Source organism: Melospiza melodia, chromosome W (assembly GCF_035770615.1).
Source record: "Melospiza melodia melodia isolate bMelMel2 chromosome W, bMelMel2.pri, whole genome shotgun sequence".
Taxonomy (NCBI): Eukaryota; Metazoa; Chordata; class Aves; order Passeriformes; family Passerellidae; genus Melospiza; species Melospiza melodia.
In genome coordinates, this window is record NC_086225.1 from 46,468,746 (window position 1) to 46,489,700 (window position 20,955).

Genomic DNA, 20,955 nt, shown 5'->3' on the forward strand with positions numbered 1-20,955 from the left:
TTACTCAGTCTCATCTGTGGGGTGATTTCCGTTCCCCCTCTCTGTTGATCTAATATGCGTTTTAAGGTTTGATGTGTTCTTTCAATGATTGCTTGGCTTGTGGGAGAGTGGGGAATACCAAAAATGTGTCGAACACCCCATTCATTTAAAAATGTGGCCAATTTTTGAGATATGTATGCGGGACCATTGTCAGTTTTTACTTCTTGGGGTATACCCAATGAAGCAAAAGCTTGCAGGAAATGATGACAGGCATGGCTGCCAGTTTCACCTGTGTGAAGGGAAGCAAAAACTGCACCAGAGAACGTGTCTATGGAAACATGAATATTTTTAAATTTACCAAAAGAAGGCTATTTAGTAACACCTGTTTGCCACAACTGTAGGCTTTGTAAGCCTCGGGGGTTGATTGCTCCTGTAGAAACAGGAGGTTGTACCAATTGACAGTCAGGGCAAGTATGAATGATAGCTTTAGCTTGACTTTTAGTGATTTGGAACATTCGCATGAGTGCTTGTGCATTTTGGTGGAAAAAGGCATGACTCAATTTTGCTTGTTCAAAAATATTTGGCAATGTGTTAGAAATGACCATTGTCAGCTTGTCCGCTCTTGCATTTCCTTCCACTAAAAATCCAGGAAGTGAAGAATGCGCCCTAATGTGAGAAACAAAATATGGATTAGTCCTATATTGCAAAGTCATAAAAAGACATGAAAGCCAACGATGTAAAGTTTCATTACTAACATCCTTTAAAATGGAACCTTCTATTCTCCTGACTACATTAGCAACATAAGCAGAATCTGTGACCAAATTGAAAGGCTGAGGAAACAGCTGAAAAGCTCAAACTACTGCAGCAAGCTCAACAATTTGAGGGGATCCCTCTACTGTTTGAATATCAGATTCCCAAACATCAGTCTTTTGATTAAACCAAGTCACAACGGACTTGTGGCTTTTACCAGAGCCATCAGTGAAGAGAGTCACAGCATGTAAAGGTTCTTCACTTAATTCAGGTTTTTCTCTGAAACTCAATTTTGCTTGCAGTAGTTTGTGAGCTGGATAGTGTATGGAACAAACACCTGGAAAACCTAAGAATGCATATTGTAAATCATCAGAATTTTGCATTGCCCAATTGAAATAATAATTTTTCAATGGCAAATAGATAACTGAACATTCTTGACCTGCCAAAGTTAACAATCTGGTTCTAGCCTTAATTATAATGTATGCAATCATTTCTAAAACTGAGCAAATGGTCTTTGAAAACCTGTAGGGAGGAAAAACCCATTCCATTATTAACAAAGTATCTTGTTCTGCGGCATCCCACTGGAAAATGAGACCACAAAGCTGCATCTTCTCTCCTAAGATTGCAAGAAAGAAAGGATTTTCAGGAACGCAGCGATGAGCTTGTCTTTTTTGAAGAGCTTCTGTGACTTTGTCAAGAGCAGCACGAGCTTCAGGGGTTAAAGTTCCTGGCGAAGTGATGTCGCAACTTCCTCTCAGCAAATGGAAGAGCGGACTCAGTTCATCATTGGTGATTCCCACCATCGGTCTGACCCAGTTGATTTCTCCTAGAAGTTGTTGTAACTCTTGTAGGTTGTTGACTCTGGTTCAGATCTGAATTTTCTGTGGTATTATTGTCGTCTTCCATCGTCTTCCATCATCTTCCATCCCAGGTACTTCTAAGGTGAAACTTGTTGAATTTTCGTTGCAGAGATTTCAAGTCCAGCTTTTTGAATTTCAGCAACAACACAGTCGCGAGTTTCTTCCATCTCTTCCTTACAAAGGACTCCACCCTTAAAGCCAATTTTTCTTTCTCTGTATCTATAGATTGACAAACACCAGAACAACCATGTTTTTGCTTAACTGAAAAAGAGTTCCCCGGAACCACAATTTCCCGAGTGGAAGCAGCCACCTCAGCCTCCACCCCAGGCCCAACAGAATCCAATTCAGGTTTCAGTGTCCCTGCACAAACAATTTTAGGAAGTACAGTCACTTTTTCATTTCCATCTTTTACACACTTTGTTCCATCCCCCTTACAAGAGTCACATATTTTTACATTAACAGAACAATGCGAAGAAAAGTCCAAAAGAGTCTCATTTTTTCCCAGAGAGAGAGAAGAAAGATTTTGTTCAACAGAGTTCAAAGCGATACTTTCAGCATTTGCAACAACACTTGTAACATTCTCCGATACTCACACAGTCTCCGGTTTACTGGAATTTAATGAGACAGAACCAGAAGCTTTGTTTTCTGAGTCCAAGTTGATCTTATTATTATCAGTTTGTTTAAAACAGTGCTCCAACAGCGCTCTACAAACCGGCATAAGTTCTCTTAAGCTTTCATCTTTTTTGAGAGAGACTAGTTTATAGATTCTCCAGTTTATCTGATCCCGAAAATGAAAAGTAAAAGCAGACTGCAGATTTAAATCTTGCGTATTCGCTTTAACCCAGATAAGTAAGTTTTTAAGCTCAGTTTTTGAAATTTCAGAGTGACCTTTTTCTTGTAGCATTGTCTCTAATTGATGAAAAACATCCCATTCAACTTTTGATAAATTCGTTCCCATTTTTGTGTTCTTTTAATAATTTTCTTTTTCGCTATTTTGCCTCCCCACGTCACCCAAGCGCTCTCCCGAGATAAGTTACTTACAATTTTCTTGGCTTCGGCGGGAGAGATGATACAGTGTGCTCCTTGTTAACACTTGGGTCTCCGCAGCTGGTACTTCCACGATTTTTCTTTGTTTTTCTTCTATTCTACGTCCTCACACGAGGCACCAATGTGCGGGGGACGGGACAGGTATAAGTCCAATAGTGTCAGGAACCCACGCCTTAAAAAAGGAACCCACTAGGCCGCGGCAAAATATCCAAATATGGATAACATGGTAACCAGACCAGTGAAGAGATTTTTGCTTTTATTTCCAGCACATCAGTCTCAAAATACAAAATGGAGACATGACAGCTCACTGATCCACACCAAAAAATGTCTCCTTCAACAGGGCTCATACAGCAATACATAAAATCATCTCAGACTAGAATTCAGCCAATCAGACACAGAAAACACATCTTGACAAGCATTCTATCCAATCTTATAAAACATAGGTAATCGTAGCTAAAACAAAGACTAGTTGATAAGAGACAAAGAACAGAGTTCTATTCATGCTAACCTTCTAAAGATATACATTAAATAACCTTGTTGCCATTTTTCATGTCTACTGCTTGGGAAACTTTTCTGCTTGCATGGAAATCTTTTCTGCTTGCATGGGAAACTTTTCTGCAATGCTAACAAAACTCCAGTCTAAGGCCTACATACTTCTTTTTAACCATTTCTTAAAAATCCTCTAACATTATGGATTTCAACATCAGGCCTTTATCAGTTCCATAGCTTTGAGCCATAACAAACACAATTCAACCAACCACCATGCACCACGCTGTGAACACACGACGGTTCTAGAACTTGTTGATTTACCTCTAATTCAGCTGCCTCACCTCCCACAGTCCTTTTCTACTTAGCCAAAGTAATGGGCCTCAGCCCAAGGCCTTCCTTTTTTAAGCTTCTAGCTATATGCAGCAGCAAACCACTACTTTCTTCTGTGCCAAGACTTTAGGTAGACGATTTGCATCTGCCCTTCCAGTGAAACCTAATGGGGAGAGAAAAGCCTCTCAGAGATGTTTAGTCATTCCATTTTCTAGACAGGCCAAATCCAAAGAAAAGCAAGCTATGGGATTGTGTACTTGCTCTTACAAAACACCTGCTGCCCTCTGACAATCAACTAGCAGAAAACCAGCCAAACTGAGACTTGAGGCAAACGACCCTTGGAAGGGAAGAATGATGTGATCAATCAAGACAACACTTTTCCAGGCTACAGAGATATTGGAACTGTCAGCAAAGGCTTGAGAGCAAAGGCTGAACAAATGGGGAAAGGGTAAAAGTATCCCAAGAAAAACATGACCAAAGGTTAAAACAATTCCAAGAAAAACATGGGCAAGTAACCTGTTGAAGCCTTCAGGAAATCAGTGGCCGCTGATTGACATAGGCCATTCAAGTTAATTGACCCCTGCACCTTCCACTCCTTTTTCATAGGGTGAATTGAGACCAAGGAATCACAATTCCTTGGATTCTGTTCTTAACTTTAGGAGAGAAGTACAGCAGCTGAAGTACCTGTTACTGATGTGATACCCAGAAACACAGAGTTGACACATTTCATTCTTGGCTAATCAACACAAGCAAGACTAAGAGGATAAGGCTGGCTTATTTTCATGACATTTTTCTTGTTTTACAGCCTGCTCTGATTGCAGTGAAACATTTTCATTAGCTTCTCTCTGCAAGGAGAAAGTCCAGTTCACTGTCCTGCCCTACTGCTGCAAGTATACCATTTGGTTTGTCGAGCCAAAAAATTGAATTGGAAGGTACGGAGCTAAGAGCCGCTCCGGGGCGTCTTTCGGCAGAAGCCGCGCTAAGGAGAGCACTGTGAGCGGCACAATCGTCTTTGCGCGAAGAAGCCGCTTCTTCGGCTCCGGGAGCCGGAGAGAGCGGCACCTTCGGAAAGGTGAAGAAGCAAGCTGTACAACACTGGGATTGTGTGCGCAGCTTGCCAACTGATAGAAAACAGTACCTTTGCACTCTCCTGACTTTTCCAATCACATGAACATTCGATTGGAAGCTGTTTTGGACAACTTTTCTTCCTGCCAAACACTTGGCAGACATCCGTGCAACGTCTAGAACACGATGGGAGATGTTTTCTGTGCTGGCACAGTTTTTCCTAGCAGACATAGTGGAAAAGCTTTTTGCCGAGATGTAGATGAGAAGAGGCGCTAAAGACGAAGGTAGGATGCTCTCCGGAGCTAAGAGCCGCTCCCGGGCGTCTTTAGGCAGAAGCCGCGCTAAGGAGAGCACTGTGAGCGGCAGAATCGTCTTTGTGCGAAGAAGCCGCTTCTTCGGCTCCGGGAGCCGGGGAGAGCGGCAGCTACGGAAAGGTGAAGAAGCAAGCTGTACAACACTGGGATTGTGTGCGCAGCTTGCCAACTGATAGAAAACAGTACTTTTGCACTCTCCTGACTTTTCCAATCACATGAACATTCAATTGGAAGCTGTTTTGGACAACTTTTCTTTTCTTCCGGCCAAACACTTGGCAGACATCCGTGCAACGTCTAGAACATGATGGGAGATGTTTTCTGTGCTGGCACAGTTTTTCCTAGCAGACATAGTGGAAAAGCTTTTTGCCGAGATGTAGATGAGAAGAGGCGCTAAAGACGAAGGTAGGATGCTCTCCGGAGCTAAGAGCCGCTCCCGGGCGTCTTTAGGCAGAAGCCGCGCTAAGGAGAGCACTGTGAGCGGCACAATCGTCTTTGCGCGAAGAAGCCGCTTCTTCGGCTCTGGGAGCCGGGGAGAGCGGCAGCTTCGGAAAGGTGAAGAAGCAAGCTGTACAACACTGGGATTGTGTGCGTACCTTGCCAACTGATACAAAACAGTACCTTTGCACTCTCCTGACTTTTCCAATCACATGAACATTCGATTGGAAGCTGTTTTGGACAACTTTTCTTTTCTTCCTGCCAAACACTTGGCAGACATCCGTGCAACGTCTAGAACACGATGGGAGATGTTTTCTGTGCTGGCACAGTTTTTCCTAGCAGACATAGTGGAAAAGCTTTTTGCTGAGATGTAGATGAGAAGAGGCGCTAAAGACGAAGGTAGGATGCTGTCCGGAGCTAAGAGCCGCTCCCGGGCGTCTTTCGGCAGAAGCCGCGCTAAGGAGAGCACTGTGAGCGGCACAATCGTCTTTGCGGGAAGAAGCCGCTTCTTCGGCTCCGGGAGCCGGAGAGAGCGGCACCTTCGGAAAGGTGAAGAAGGAAGCTGTACAACACTGGGATTGTGTGCGCAGCTTGCCAACTGATAGAAAACAGTACCTTTGCACTCTCCTGACTTTTCCAATCACATGGACATTCGATTGGAAGCTGTTTTGAACAACTTTTCTTTTCTTCGTGCCAAATACTTGGCAGACCTCCGTGCAACGTCTAGAACACGATGGGAGATGTTTTTAATGCTGGCACAATTTCTCCCTGCCAGATGTAGTGGAAAAGCTTTTTGATAAGATGTAGACGACAAGAGAGGCTAAAGAGTGGATGTAAGCAAATGACACCCATCTTCAAAAAAGGCAATTCAGAGGACTCGCGATAGTACAAACCAGCCAGCCTCTTTTTTATCCCCAGGAATTTGATGAAGCAGCTCTTCCTGGAAATCCTTGCCAGGCACATGAAAGACGACCAAATAATGTAGTTAGCATGATTTTTCAGGGGAATTTCATGCTGAACATCACTTTAAACTCCTCTGATGAATCAACTTGACTGGTAGATGAAGGGAATATTATCTGCCTGGGCTTCAGGGCGGTTTTTGACATATCTCTACATGGCAGCACACATACATATGGAAGCAATAGTGCAAAGGGGAGGGAATCAGTGTCTTTTCAGTGATGCTGAGGGAAAAGACAAGAGGCAGTGGGCACACACTGAAATACAGGAGATTGCCTTTGAACATCAGTAAATGTTTCTTTGCTGTGAGGGTGACTGAACCACGGCACAGACTGCCCAGAAAGATTGTGGAGCCTGGATCTTTGAAGACAATAAAAGTACACCCAGATAGAATCCTGGGCAAGAGGCTCTAGGTATCCTGGTTTAGGCAGGGGGGTTGGGCCTGGTTAGCCCCACCAACCCCTTCCACTCTCTTTCATTCTGTGCTAGTGAATTCTCTTCAAGATGCATTTCAAGCACTGGCATGACAAAGTTCTGTGCAGACAGAGATCCAAATGGACATGGCATCTAAGTTCCTTAAGCAGTGTTCAAGAAGAATGTAAAACTCTGGCACAAGTGTCTCTTCCCTAACTGAATCCCTTTCATGGGAAAATTCCCAGCTCTAGAAAGATCTTCTGATACGCATGCTTAAGACTGACACTGGCTGAGCAAATTTCTCCCTATGTGTATCTAAGACCAGTTAGGATCTTCACCCAAAGTGCTGTCAACATAGTCACAGAATGCCTATTGTTAAGAAGTGACAGCTTCCATCAGAATGGCAACTATTGGTCCACAAAATGGATTAATGGATGGGAATTATCTACGTGGGTTAAAACAAAAATAAAGAGTTGGTCTTTATTTATCAATTTCATTGCAATATTGATAAGGGAAGAAAAAGATCTAAGTCCTTGACTTTCTGAACTCGAGGAAAGATTTTAAAAATTCCTTGTAAAAATGTATGATCACAATCAGACTATTGAAATCATTTTAGTTGGGAACAAAGTTCCAAAATTGTCTAGATAGTGGCAAAGAAGCCAAGAAAATAGGAAAGAAAAAAAAAGAGAGCAAAAGAGTCAGCTTCAGTGTAGAAGCTCGTTCTAGAAGTAGTCTGCTGGGAAAAGGAACCCCCAGCTAAATTTCCAATGTATTCCTGCGCTTGATTCAGTAACTGGTCAATGTAAAAACCAATCCTTTTGTACAACTTCTTCCAGCAACAAAAACTCCAACAGGTTGACACTACCATCATGCCTGTTCCAGACATATTTAAAAGAGAAATGATGATTTTCTTGAAAACCTACTTGCATAAAAGTTGCAAGATGGTGGAGGGATTCCCACATCCTCCTTCCTCCATCTGGCTTGAAAGTATATTTGATAAAATATGCAACAAAGCACATGATTTATATGGGAGAGTCAAATGGATGATTTGGGAATTGATCTCTTGTTGATAGTAAACTTCATATCCACTCGGTGTGACCTTTTTAAAACAAAATGTGGAGCTGAGGCATGAATCTGCCACAACAATTGTAAAGCAAACATACACACTCCCCTTCACATGCCCCCCCTTCCACACACACCTAGGCACACACAGAGATCAGCATAGCAGATCATGAACACCTTGGAAAAGACTGAAATGCTAAATGCCTCTCCTGATGGGCAAAAGAGCTGGTGCAGTAATTCAAATGCCTGGTACAAAAATTCTGTTTAATATTTAGCTCCTATTTAAAACACAGCTTTTCATTTCATTCTATTTACAGAATATTTTAATTTCATTTGTTTCTTTAAAATTACTTAGTTCTCACCTGTTGTATGTCTAGGAATATTTTCTTCCAAAAATAGAAAAAAATAGATGATATCTTTTCAGCAGAAAACATTGGTTGATACAATTTTAAACCATCATGATATGGAAGAATTCTTCTGTCCCTCTCGAAGGTGGAAGAAGCATTTGGATCACAGATCATCTACAATGAAATACTTGACATGTTTAAGATGCTTTCAATCAATTTTGATCGTCAATTGCTTATTCGTTGTAAACAGTAATTTTTCAGTGAAGGGAAAGTGTGTGTGGTATATCTACATGATGTGTTCAAAGCCAGTTCCTACTAATGGCCAGGCTGAATTCCAGTAAATAATGTCCCGAATGATATTTTGCCGCCTTCTTTGGCACTTCATGAAATCTTACCCCGATGAAGTGCTGAAACACAGAGATTTTCTCTTAGAGAGTGTCTCATGTTGTAACCCATCCCATGGATTTTATGCTGTAATTCTTATCTCTTTTAAAATTTACTATCTTCTGTACAGTTTTCATGAAACTTTCTGTTACAGTAGTGAATAGCACAGATAAATGTCATTTTGTACAACTTTGAATTTACCCCAAGAGCTGAGAGAAAACTTGCTCCTATACTTCAATCCGAGTTTCTTCTATAGTCCAACTTTGTTTCTCTACCGTCAAGCTTCTCCTTTGTTGCTGCTCCAAGCCCCGTCCAAGGTGACCTAGAATACTTTCAGGGAGGGGACACCCACAACTTCTCTGGGCAACCTGTTCCAGTATTCCAGCACTCCCACAGTAAAAAAGGCCTTCCTTTCATCTAATATGTGTAGGAAATCATAAATCTAGGCATAGAAGCTTGGAGTGCAAATTTGAAATTCTTTGGATTTGAAGCACATTTTATATGAATACTGACTTACAGATGACTAAAAGATGTTGATGGGCATTTGAGCTGACGAGTTTTGAAAAAGTGCACGGAAATTAAAATTGAAACCACTAAAATTAAAAACTCCTTGCCATTTTCTTTTTCCTCTCCTATTCAAAATTGCATATGTCAGATATCAGTGCTTCATGCAAACATCTCAGATGCTCTCAGAGAAAATGCTTTTCTTTCAGACTAAGTTGCGGTTGACGTAGAACACTAGCAGGAGTGAAAGTTTTTCTGGGCATCGGGGCAGCACCTACTCCTTGGATTTGTGTGCAGAATGCATTTTATCCAAACTGGAAAATAGATCCCAGCTCTGTTCTATTCATCATTCTTACTTCATCAGGCCTGAAGATTCTGTGAAAAGTAGCCTGTGGACCTTGAAGATAGCGCATGTGAAACAGATGAGAGGTGATAGAGAAGTTGAGGGAGAGAAGAAAGAGCATATGGCTGAAACCAGAAAGTATTTCTTCACGTGATCATGGAAGATTGCAGGAGCCACTTGGTGCTATCAAACCAGCCCGACTTGGCACTGGTGCCACCTTGGGTCTGGGAGCCATCTTGCATATTGTGCATTTTAAGGAGCCAGCTGGCCACTCCCAGCCATATGCCCCCAAACACAAACCACGGCCCTTTTCTCTGGCAAACAAAACTCAGCTGCCCAGCTTTTTGATGGCAGATGGCAGGAGCCACTTGGTACTATCAAACCAGCCCAACTTGGCACTGGTGCCACCTTGGCTCTGGGAACCATCCTGCCTATTGTAGCTTTTCAGGAGCCAGCCGGTCACTCTCAGCCATAGGCCCCAGACACAAACCTCGGCCCGTTTCCCTGGCAAACAAAAGTAAGCTGCCCCGCTTCTGGATGGCAGATTGCAGGAGCTACTTAGTACTATCAAACCAGCCCGACTTGGCACTGGTGCCACCTTGGATCTGGGAACCATCCTGCGTATCGTGGATTTTCAGGGGCCAGCCGGCCACTCTCAGCCATATGCCCCCAAACACAAACCACGGCCCTTTTCTCTGGCAAACAAAACTCAACTGCCCCTCTTCTTGATGGCAAATTGCAGGACGCATTTGGTACTACAAAAACAGCCCGACTTGGCAGTGGTGCCACCTTGGGTCTGGGAACCATCCTGCGTATCGTGGATTCTAAGGAGCCAGCCGGCCACTCCCATCCATATGCCCCCAAAAACAAACCACGGACCTTTTCTCTGGCAAACAAAAATCAGCTGCCCCGCTTCTGGATGGCAGATTGCAGGAGCCACTTTGCACCATCAAACCAGCCCGACTTGGCACTGGTGCCACCTTGGATCTGGGAACCATCCTGCGTATCGTGGATTCTAAGGAGCCAGCCGGCCACTCCCATCCATATGCCCCCAAAAACAAACCACGGACCTTTTCTCTGGCAAACAAAAAACAACTTCCCCGCTTCTGGATGGCAGATTGCAGGAGCCACTTTGCACCATCAAACCAGACCGACTTGGCGCTGGTGCCACCTTGGATCTGGGAACCATCCTGCGTATCGTACATATTCAGGAACCAGCCGAACACTGCTGGCCATAGGCCCCCAGACACAAAACTTGGCACGTTTCCCTGGCAAACAAAAGTAAGCTGCCCCGCTTCTGGATGGCAGATTGCGGGAGCCACTTCGTACTATCAAACCAGCCAAACTTGGCACTGGTGCCACCTTGGATCTGGGAACCATCCTGCGTATCGTACATATTCAGGAACCAGTCGAACACTGCTGGCCATAGGCCCCCAGACACAAAACTTGGCACGTTTCCATGGCAAACAAAAGTAAGCTGCCCCGCTTCTTGGTGGCAGATTGCGGGAGCCACTTGGTACTATCAAACCAGCCCAACTTGGCACTGGTGCCACCTTGGCTCTGGGAACCATCCTGCCTATCGTGGATTTTCAGGAAACAGCCGGCCACTCCCAGCCACAGGCCCCCAAACACAAACCACGGCCCATTGCCCTGGCAAACAAAAATCAGATGCCCCGCTTCTGGATGGCAGTTTGCAGGAGCCACTTGGGAATATCAAACCAGCCCAACTTGGCGCTGGTACCACCTTGGATCTGGGAACCATCCTGCGTATCGTGGATTTTCAGGGGCCAGCTGGCCACTCCCAGCCATATGCCCCCAAACACAACCCACGGCTCTTTTCTCTGGCAAACAAAACTCAGCTGCCCCGCTTCTGGATGGCAGATTGCAGGAGGCACTTGACACTGTCAAACCAGCCTGACTTGCCACTGGTGCCACCTTGGCTCTGGGAACCATCCTGCGTATCGTGGATTCTAAGGAGCCAGCCGGCCACTCCCAGCCACAGGCCCCCAAACACAAACCACAGCCCTTTTCTCTGGCAAACAAAACTCAGCTGCCCCGCATCTGGATGGCAGATTGCAGGGCCCACTTGGGACTATCAAACCAGCCCGACTTGGCACTGGTGCCACCTTGGGTCTGGGAACTATCCTGCGTATCGTGGATTCTAAGGAGCCAGCCGGCCACTCCCAGCCATATGCCCCCAAAAACAAACCACGGACCTTTTCTCTGGCAAAAAAAAATTAGCTGCCACGCTTCTGGATGGCAGATTGCAGGAGCCACTTGGTACTATCAAACCAGCCCGACTTGGCACTGGTGCCACCTTGGGTCTGGAAGCCATCATGCGTATGGTTGATTTTCAGGAGTCAGTCGGGCTGGTTTGATGGTGCAAAGTGGCTCCTGCAATTTGCCATCCAGAAGAGGGGCAGCTGATTTTTGTTTGCCAGGGAAACGGGCCGTGGTTTGTGTCTGGGGGATTATGGCTGGGAGTTACTGGCTGGCTCCTGAAAAGCTACAATAGGCAGGATGGTGACCAGACCCATGGTGGCACCAGTGCCAAGTTGGGCTGGTTTGATAGAACCAAGTGGCTCCTGCAATCTGCCATGAAAATTTGGCAGGCGAGTTTTGTTTTCCAGGGAAAAGCGCCTTTGTTTGTGTTTGGGGGCCTGTGGCTGGGAGTGGCCGGCTGGCTCCTTAGAATCCACGAGAGGCAGGATGGTTCCCAGACCCAAGGTGGCACCAGTGCCAAGTCGGGCTGGTTTCGCAGTGTCAAGTACCTCCTGCAATCTGCCATCCAGAAGCGGTGCAGCTGAGTTTTTTTGCCAGAGAAACGGGCCGTTGTTTTTGATTGGGGTCTGTGGCCGAGAGTGGTCGGCTGGCTCCTGACAATCCACAATTCGCAGGATGGTTCCCAGACCCATGGTGGCACCAGTGCCAAGTTGGGCTGGTTTGATAGTACCAAGTGGCTCCTGCAATCTGCCATCCAGAAGCGGGGCAGCTGATTTTTGTTTGCCAGAGAAAATGTCCGTGGTTTGTTTTTGGGGGCATATGGCTGGGAGTGGCCGGCTGGCTCCTTAAAATGCTCGATACGCAGGATGGTTCCCAGACCCAAGGTGGCACCACTACCAAGTCGGGCTGTTTTTGTAGTACCAAGTGCGTCCTGCAATTTGCCATCGAGAAGAGGGGCAGTTGAGTTTTGTTTGCCAGAGAAAAGGGCCGTGGTTTGTGTTTGGGGGCATATGGCTGAGAGTGGCCGGCTGGCCCCTGAAAATCCACGATACACAGGATGGTTCCCAGAGCCAAGGGGGCACCAGTGCCAAGTTGGGCTGATTTGATAGTCCCAAGTGGCTCCTGCAATCTGCCATCCAGAAGAGGGGCACCTGAGTTTTGTTTGCCAGAGAAATGGGCCTAGGTTTGTTTTTGGGGGCCTGTGGCTGGGAGTGGCCGGCTGGCTCCAGAAAATCCATGATACGCCGGATGGTTCCCAGAGCCAAGGTGGCACCAGTGCCAAGTTGGGCTGGTTTGATAGTACCAAGTGGCTCCTGCAATCTGACATCAAAAAGTTGGCAGGCGAGTTTTGTTTGCCAGGGAAAAGCGCCGTTGTTTTTGTTTGGGGGCCTGTGGCTGGGAGTGGCCGGCTGGCTCCTTAGAATCCACGACACGCAGGATGGTTCCCAGGCCCAAGGTGGCACCAGTGCCAAGTTGGGCTGGTTTGATTGTCCCAAGTGGCTCCTGCAATTTGCCATCCAGAAGAGGGGCAGTTGAGTTTTGTTTGCCAGAGAAAAGGGCCGAGGTTTGTGTTTGGTGGCATATGGCTGGGAGTGGCCGGCTGGCCCCTGAAAATCCACGATACGCATGATAGTTCCCAGATCCATGGTGGCACTAGTGCCAAGTTCGGCTGGTTTGATAGTACCAAGCGGCTCCTGCAATCAGCCATCAAACAGTTGGCAGGCGAGTTTTGTTTTCCAGGGAAAAGCGCCGTTGTTTTTGTTTGGTGGCCAGTGGCTGGGAGTGGCCGGCTGGCTCCTTAGAATGCACGATACGCAGGATGGTTCCCAGGCCCAAGGTGGCACCAGTGCCAAGTTGGGCTGGTTTGATAGTCCCAAGTGGCTCCTGCAAACTGCCATCCAGAAGCGGAGCAGCTGAGTTTTGTTTGCCAGGGAAATGGGCCGTGGTTTGTGTTTGGGGGCCTGTGGCTGGGAGTGGCCGGCTGGCTCCTTAGAATCCACGATACGCAGGATGGTTCCCAGAGCCAAGGTGGCACCAGTGGCAAGTCAGGCTGGTTTGACAGTGTCAAGTGCCTCCTGCAATCTGCCATCCAGAAGCGGGGCAGCTGAGTTTTGTTTGCCAGGGAAAAGGGCCGAGGTTTGTGTTTGGGGGCATATTGCTGGGAGTGGCCGGATGGCCCCTGAAAATCCACGATACGCAGGATGGTTCCCAGATCCAAGGTGGTACCAGTGCCAAGTTGGGCTGGTTTGATAGTCCCAAGTGTCTCCTGCAAACTGCCATCCAGAAGAGGGGCAGTTGAGTTTTTTTTGACAGAGAAAAGGGCCGTGTTTTGTGGTTGGGGCCTATGGCTGAGAGTGGCCGGCTGGCCCCTGATAATCCACGATAGGCAGGATGGTTCCCAGATCCAAGGTGGCACCAGTGCCAGGTCGGGCTGGTTTGATGGTGCAAAGTGGCTCCTGCAATCTGCCATCCAGAAGCGGGGCAGCTGATTTTTGTTTGCCAGAGAAAAGGTCCGTGGTTTGTTTTTGGGGGCATATGGATGGGAGTGGCCGGCTGGCTCCTTAGAATCCACGATACGCAGGATGGTTCCCAGACCCAAGGTGGCACCACTGCCAAGCCGGGCTGTTTTTGTAGTACCAAGTGCGTCCTGCAATTTGCCATCAAGAAGAGGGGCAGTTGAGTTTTGTTTGCCCGAGAAAAGGGCCGTGGTTTGTGTTTGGGGGCATATGGCTGAGAGTGGCCGGCTGGCCCCTGAATATCCACGATAGGCAGGATGGTTCCCAGATCCAAGGTGGCACCAGTGCCAAGTTGGGCTGGTTTGATAGCACCAAGTGGCTCCTGCAATTTGCCATCCAGAAGAGGGGCAGTTGAGTTTTGTTTGCCAGAGAAAAGGGCCGAGGTTTGTGTTTGGGGGCATATGGCTGGGAGTGGCCAGCTGGCTCCTTAAAATGCACAATATGCAAGATGGCTCCCAGACCCAAGGTGGCACCAGTGCCAAGTCGGGCTGGTTTGATAGCACCAAGTGGCTCCTGCAATCTTCCATGATCACGTGAAGAAATACTTTCTGGTTTCAGCCATATGCTCTTTCTTCTCTCCCTCAACTTCTCTATCACCTCTCATCTGTTTCACATGCGCTATCTTCAAGGTCCACAGGCTACTTTTCACAGAATCTTCAGGCCTGATGCAGTAAGAATGATGAATAGAACAGAGCTGGGATCTATTTTCCAGTTTGGATAAAATGCATTCTGCACACAAATCCAAGGAGTAGGTGCTGCCCCGATGCCCAGAAAAACTTTCACTCCTGCTAGTGTTCTACATCAACCGCAACTTAGTCTGAAAGAAAAGCATTTTCTCTGAGAGCATCTGAGATGTTTGCATGAAGCACTGATATCTGACATATGCAATTTTGAATAGGAGAGGAAAAAGAAAATGGCAAGGAGTTTTTAATTTTAGTGGTTTCAATTTTAATTTCCGTGCACTTTTTCAAAACTTGTCAGCTCAAATGCCCATCAACATCTTTTAGTCATCTGTAAGTCAGTATTCATATAAAATGTGCTTCAAATCCAAAGAATTTCAAATTTGCACTCCATGCTTCTATGCCTAGATTTATGATTTCCTACACATATTAGATTAAAGGAAGGCCTTTTTTACTGTGGGAGTGCTGGAACACTGGAACAGGTTGCCCAGAGAAGTTGTGGGTGTCCCCTCCCTGAAAGTATTCAAGGTCACCTTGGACGGGGCTTGGAGCAGCAACAAAGGAGAAGCTTGACGGTAGAGAAACAAAGTTGGACTATAGAAGAAACTCGGATTGAAGTATAGGAGCAAGTTTTCTCTCAGCTCTTGGGGTAAATTCAAAGTTGTACAAAATGACATTTATCTGTGCTATTCACTACTGTAACAGAAAGTTTCATGAAAACTGTACAGAAGATAGTAAATTTTAAAAGAGATAAGAATTACAGCATAAAATCCATGGGATGGGTTACAACATGAGACACTCTCTAAGAGAAAATCTCTGTGTTTCAGCACTTCATCGGGGTAAGATTTCATGAAGTGCCAAAGAAGGCGGCAAAATATCATTCGGGACATTATTTACTGGAATTCAGCCTGGCCATTAGTAGGAACTGGCTTTGAACACATCATGTAGATATACCACACACACTTTCCCTTCACTGAAAAATTACTGTTTACAACGAATAAGCAATTGACGATCAAAATTGATTGAAAGCATCTTAAACATGTCAAGTATTTCATTGTAGATGATCTGTGATCCAAATGCTTCTTCCACCTTCGAGAGGGACAGAAGAATTCTTCCATATCATGATGGTTTAAAATTGTATCAACCAATGTTTTCTGCTGAAAAGATATCATCTATTTTTTTCTATTTTTGGAAGAAAATATTCCTAGACATACAACAGGTGAGAACTAAGTAATTTTAAAGAAACAAATGAAATTAAAATATTCTGTAAATAGAATGAAATGAAAAGCTGTGTTTTAAATAGGAGCTAAATATTAAACAGAATTTTTGTACCAGGCATTTGAATTACTGCACCAGCTCTTTTGCCCATCAGGAGAGGCATTTAGCATTTCAGTCTTTTCCAAGGTGTTCATGATCTGCTATGCTGATCTCTGTGTGTGCCTAGGTGTGTGTGGAAGGGGGGGCATGTGAAGGGGAGTGTGTATGTTTGCTTTACAATTGTTGTGGCAGATTCATGCCTCAGCTCCACATTTTGTTTTAAAAAGGTCACACCGAGTGGATATGAAGTTTACTATCAACAAGAGATCAATTCCCAAATCATCCATTTGACTCTCCCATATAAATCATGTGCTTTGTTGCATATTTTATCAAATATACTTTCAAGCCAGATGGAGGAAGGAGGATGTGGGAATCCCTCCACCATCTTGCAACTTTTATGCAAGTAGGTTTTCAAGAAAATCATCATTTCTCTTTTAAATATGTCTGGAACAGGCATGATGGTAGTGTCAACCTGTTGGAGTTTTTGTTGCTGGAAGAAGTTGTACAAAAGGATTGGTTTTTACATTGACCAGTTACTGAATCAAGCGCAGGAATACATTGGAAATTTAGCTGGGGGTTCCTTTTCCCAGCAGACTACTTCTAGAACGAGCTTCTACACTGAAGCTGACTCTTTTGCTCTCTTTTTGTTTCTTTCCTATTTTCTTGGCTTCTTTGCCACTATCTAGACAATTTTGGAACTTTGTTCCCAACTAAAATGATTTCAATAGTCTGATTGTGATCATACATTTTTACAAGGAATTTTTAAAATCTTTCCTCGAGTTCAGAAAGTCAAGGACTTAGATCTTTTTCTTCCCTTATCAATATTGCAATGAAATTGATAAATAAAGACCAACTCTTTATTTTTGTTTTAACCCACGTAGATAATTCCCATCCATTAATCCATTTTGTGGACCAATAGTTGCCATTCTGATGGAAGCTGTCATTTCTTAACAATAGGCATTCTGTGACTATGTTGACAGCACTTTGGGTGAAGATCCTAACTGGTCTTAGATACACATAGGGAGAAATTTGCTCAGCCAGTGTCAGTCTTAAGCATGCGTATCAGAAGATCTTTCTAGAGCTGGGAATTTTCCCATGAAAGGGATTCAGTTAGGGAAGAGACACTTGTGCCAGAGTTTTACATTCTTCTTGAACACTGCTTAAGGAACTTAGATGCCATGTCCATTTGGATCTCTGTCTGCACAGAACTTTGTCATGCCAGTGCTTGAAATGCATCTTGAAGAGAATTCACTAGCACAGAATGAAAGAGAGTGGAAGGGGTTGGTGGGGCTAACCAGGCCCAACCCCCCTGCCTAAACCAGGATACCTAGAGCCTCTTGCCCAGGATTCTATCTGGGTGTACTTTTAATGTCTTCAAAGATCCAGGCTCCACAATCTTTCTGGGCAGTCTGTGCCGTGGTTCAGTCACCCTCACAGTAAAGAAACATTTACTGATGTTCAAAGGCAATCTCCTGTATTTCAGTGTGTGCCCACTGCCTCTTGTCTTTTCCCTCAGCATCACTGAAAAGACACTGATTCCCTCCCCTTTGCACTATTGCTTCCATATGTATGTGTGCTGCCATGTAGAGATATGTCAAAAACCGCCCTGAAGCCCAGGCAGATAATATTCCCTTCATCTACCAGTCAAGTTGATTCATCAGAGGAGTTTAAAGTGATGTTCAGCATGAAATTCCCCTGAAAAATCATGCTAACTACATTATTTGGTCGTCTTTCATGTGCCTGGCAAGGATTTCCAGGAAGAGCTGCTTCATCAACTTCCTGGGGATAAAAAAGAGGCTGGCTGGTTTGTACTATCGCGAGTCCTCTTAATTGCCTTTTTTGAAGATGGGTGTCATTTGCTTACATCCACTCTTTAGCCTCTCTTGTCGTCTACATCTTATCAAAAAGCTTTTCCACTACATCTGGCAGGGAGAAATTGTGCCAGCACAGAAAACATCTCCCATCGTGTTCTAGACGTTGCACGGAGGTCTGCCAAGTGTTTGGCAGGAAGAAAAGAAAAGTTGTCCAAAACAGCTTCCAATCGAATGTCCATGTGATTGGAAAAGTCAGGAGAGTGCAAAGGTACTGTTTTCTATCAGTTGGCAAGCTGCGCACACAATCCCAGTGTTGTACAGCTTCCTTCTTCACCTTTCCGAAGGTGCCGCTCTCTCCGGCTCCCGGAGCCGAAGAAGCGGCTTCTTCCCGCAAAGACGATTGTGCCGCTCACAGTGCTCTCCTTAGCGCGGCTTCTGCCGAAAGACGCCCGGGAGCGGCTCTTAGCTCCGGACAGCATCCTACCTTCGTCTTTAGCGCCTCTTCTCATCTACATCTCAGCAAAAAGCTTTTCCACTATGTCTGCTAGGAAAAACTGTGCCAGCACAGAAAACATCTCCCATCGTGTTCTAGACGTTGCACGGATGTCTGCCAAGTGTTTGGCAGGAAGAAAAGAAAAGTTGTCCAAAACAGCTTCCAATCGAATGTTCATGTGATTGGAAAAGTCAGGAGAGTGCAAAAGTACTGTTTTGTATCAGTTGGCAAGGTGCGCACACAATCCCAGTGTTGTACAGCTTGCTTCTTCACCTTTCCGAAGCTGCCGCTCTCCCCGGCTCCCGGAGCCGAAGAAGCGGCTTCTTCGCGCAAAGACGATTGTGCCGCTCACAGTGCTCTCCTTAGCGCGGCTTCTGCCGAAAGACGCCCCGGAGCGGCTCTTAGCTCCGTACCTTCCAATTCAATTTTTTGGCTCGACAAACCAAATGGTATACTTGCAGCAGTAGGGCAGGACAGTGAACTGGACTTTCTCCTTGTAGAGAGAAGCTAATGAAAAAGTTTCACTGCAATCAGAGCAGGCTGTAAAACAAGAAAAGTGTCCTGAAAATAAGCCAGCCTTATCCTCTTAGTCTTGCTTGTTGTGATTGGCCAAGAATGAAATGTGTCAACTCTGTGTTTCTGGGTATCACATCAGTAACAGGTACTTCAGCTGCTGTACTTCTCTCCTAAAGTTAAGAACAGAATCCAAGGAATTGTGATTCCTTGGTCTCAATTCACCCTATGAAAAAGGAGTGGAAGGTGCAGGGGTCAATTAACTTGAATGGCCTATGTCAATCAGCGGCCACTGATTTCCTGAAGGCTTCAACAGGTTACTTGCCCATGTTTTTCTTGGAATTGTTTTAACCTTTGGTCATGTTTTTCTTGGGATTCTTTTACCCTTTCCCCATTTGTTCAGCCTTTGCCCTCAAGCCTTTGCTGACATTTCCAATATCTCGGTAGCCTGGAAAAGTGTTGTCTTGATTGATCACATCATTATTCCCTTCCAAGGGTCGTTTGCCTCAAGTCTCAGTTTGGCTGGTTTTCTGCTAGTTGATTGTCAGAGGGCAGCAGGTGTTTTGTAAGAGCAAGTACACAATCCCATAGCTTGCTTTTCTTTGGATTTGGCCTGTCTAGAAAATGGAATGACTAAACATCTCTGAGAGGCTTTTCTCTCCCCATTAGGTTTCACTGGAAGGGCAGATGCAAATCGTCTACCTAAAGTCTTGGCACAGAAGAAAGTAGTGGTTTGCTGCTGCATATAGCTAGAAGCTTAAAAAAGGAAGGCCTTGGGCTGAGGCCCATTACTTTGGCTAAGTAGAAAAGGACTGTGGGAGGTGAGGCAGCTGAATTAGAGGTAAATCAACAAGTTCTAGAACCGTCGTGTGTTCACAGCGTGGTGCATGGTGGTTGGTTGAATTGTGTTTGTTATGGCTTAAAGCTATGGAACTGATAAAGGCCTGATGTTGAATCCATAATGTTAGAGGATTTTTGAGAAATGGTTAAAAAGAAGTATGTAGGCCTTAGACTGGAGTTTTGTTAGCATTGCAGAAAAGTTTCCCATGCAAGCAGAAAAGATTTCCGTGCAAGCAGAAAAGTTTCCCAAGTAGTAGACGTGAAAAATGGAAACAAGGTTATTTAATGTATATCTTTAGAAGGTTAGCATGAATAGAACTCTGTTCTTTGTCTCTTATCAACTAGTCTTTGTTTTAGCTACGATTACCTATGTTTTATAAGATTGGATAGAATGCTTGTCAAGATGTGTTTTCTGTGTCTGATTGGCTGAATTCTAGTCTGAGATGATTTTATGTATTGCTGTATGAGCCCTGTTGAAGGAGACATTTTTTGGTGTGGATCAGTGAGCTGTCATGTCTCCATTTTGTATTTTGAGACTGATGTGCTGGAAATAAAAGCAAAAATCTCTTCACTGGTCTGGTTACCATGTTATCCATATTTGGATATTTTGCCGCAACCTAGTGGGTTCCTTTTTTAAAGCGTGTGTTCCTGACACTATTGGACTTATACCTGTCCCGTCCCCCGCATATTGGTGCCTCGTGTGAGAACGTAGAATAGAAGAAAAAGAAAAAAATTGTAGAAGTACCAGCTGCAGAGACCCAAGTGTTAACAAGGAGCACACTGTATCATCTCTCTCGCCGAAGCCAAGAAAATTATAAGTAACTTATCTCGGGAGAGCGCTTGGGTGATGTTGGGAGGCAAAATAGAGAAAAAGAAAATTATTAAAAGAACACAAAAATGGGAACGAATTTATCAAAAGTTGAATGGGATGTTTTTCATCATTTAGAGACAATGTTACAAGAAAAAGGTCACTCTGAAATTTCAAAAACTGAGCTTAAAAACTTACTTATCTGGGTTAAAGCGAATACGCAAGATTTAAATCTGCAGTCTGCTTTTACTTTTCATTTTTGGGATCAGATAAACTGGAGAAACTATAAACTAGTCTCTCTCAAAAAAGATGAAAGCTTAAGAGAACTTATGCCGGTTTGTAGAGCGCTGTTGGAGCGCTGTTTTAAACAAACGGATAATAATAAGATCAACTTGGACTCAGAAAACAAAGCTTCTGGTTCTGTGTCATTAAATTCCAGTAAACCGGAGACTGTGTGAGTATCGGAGAATG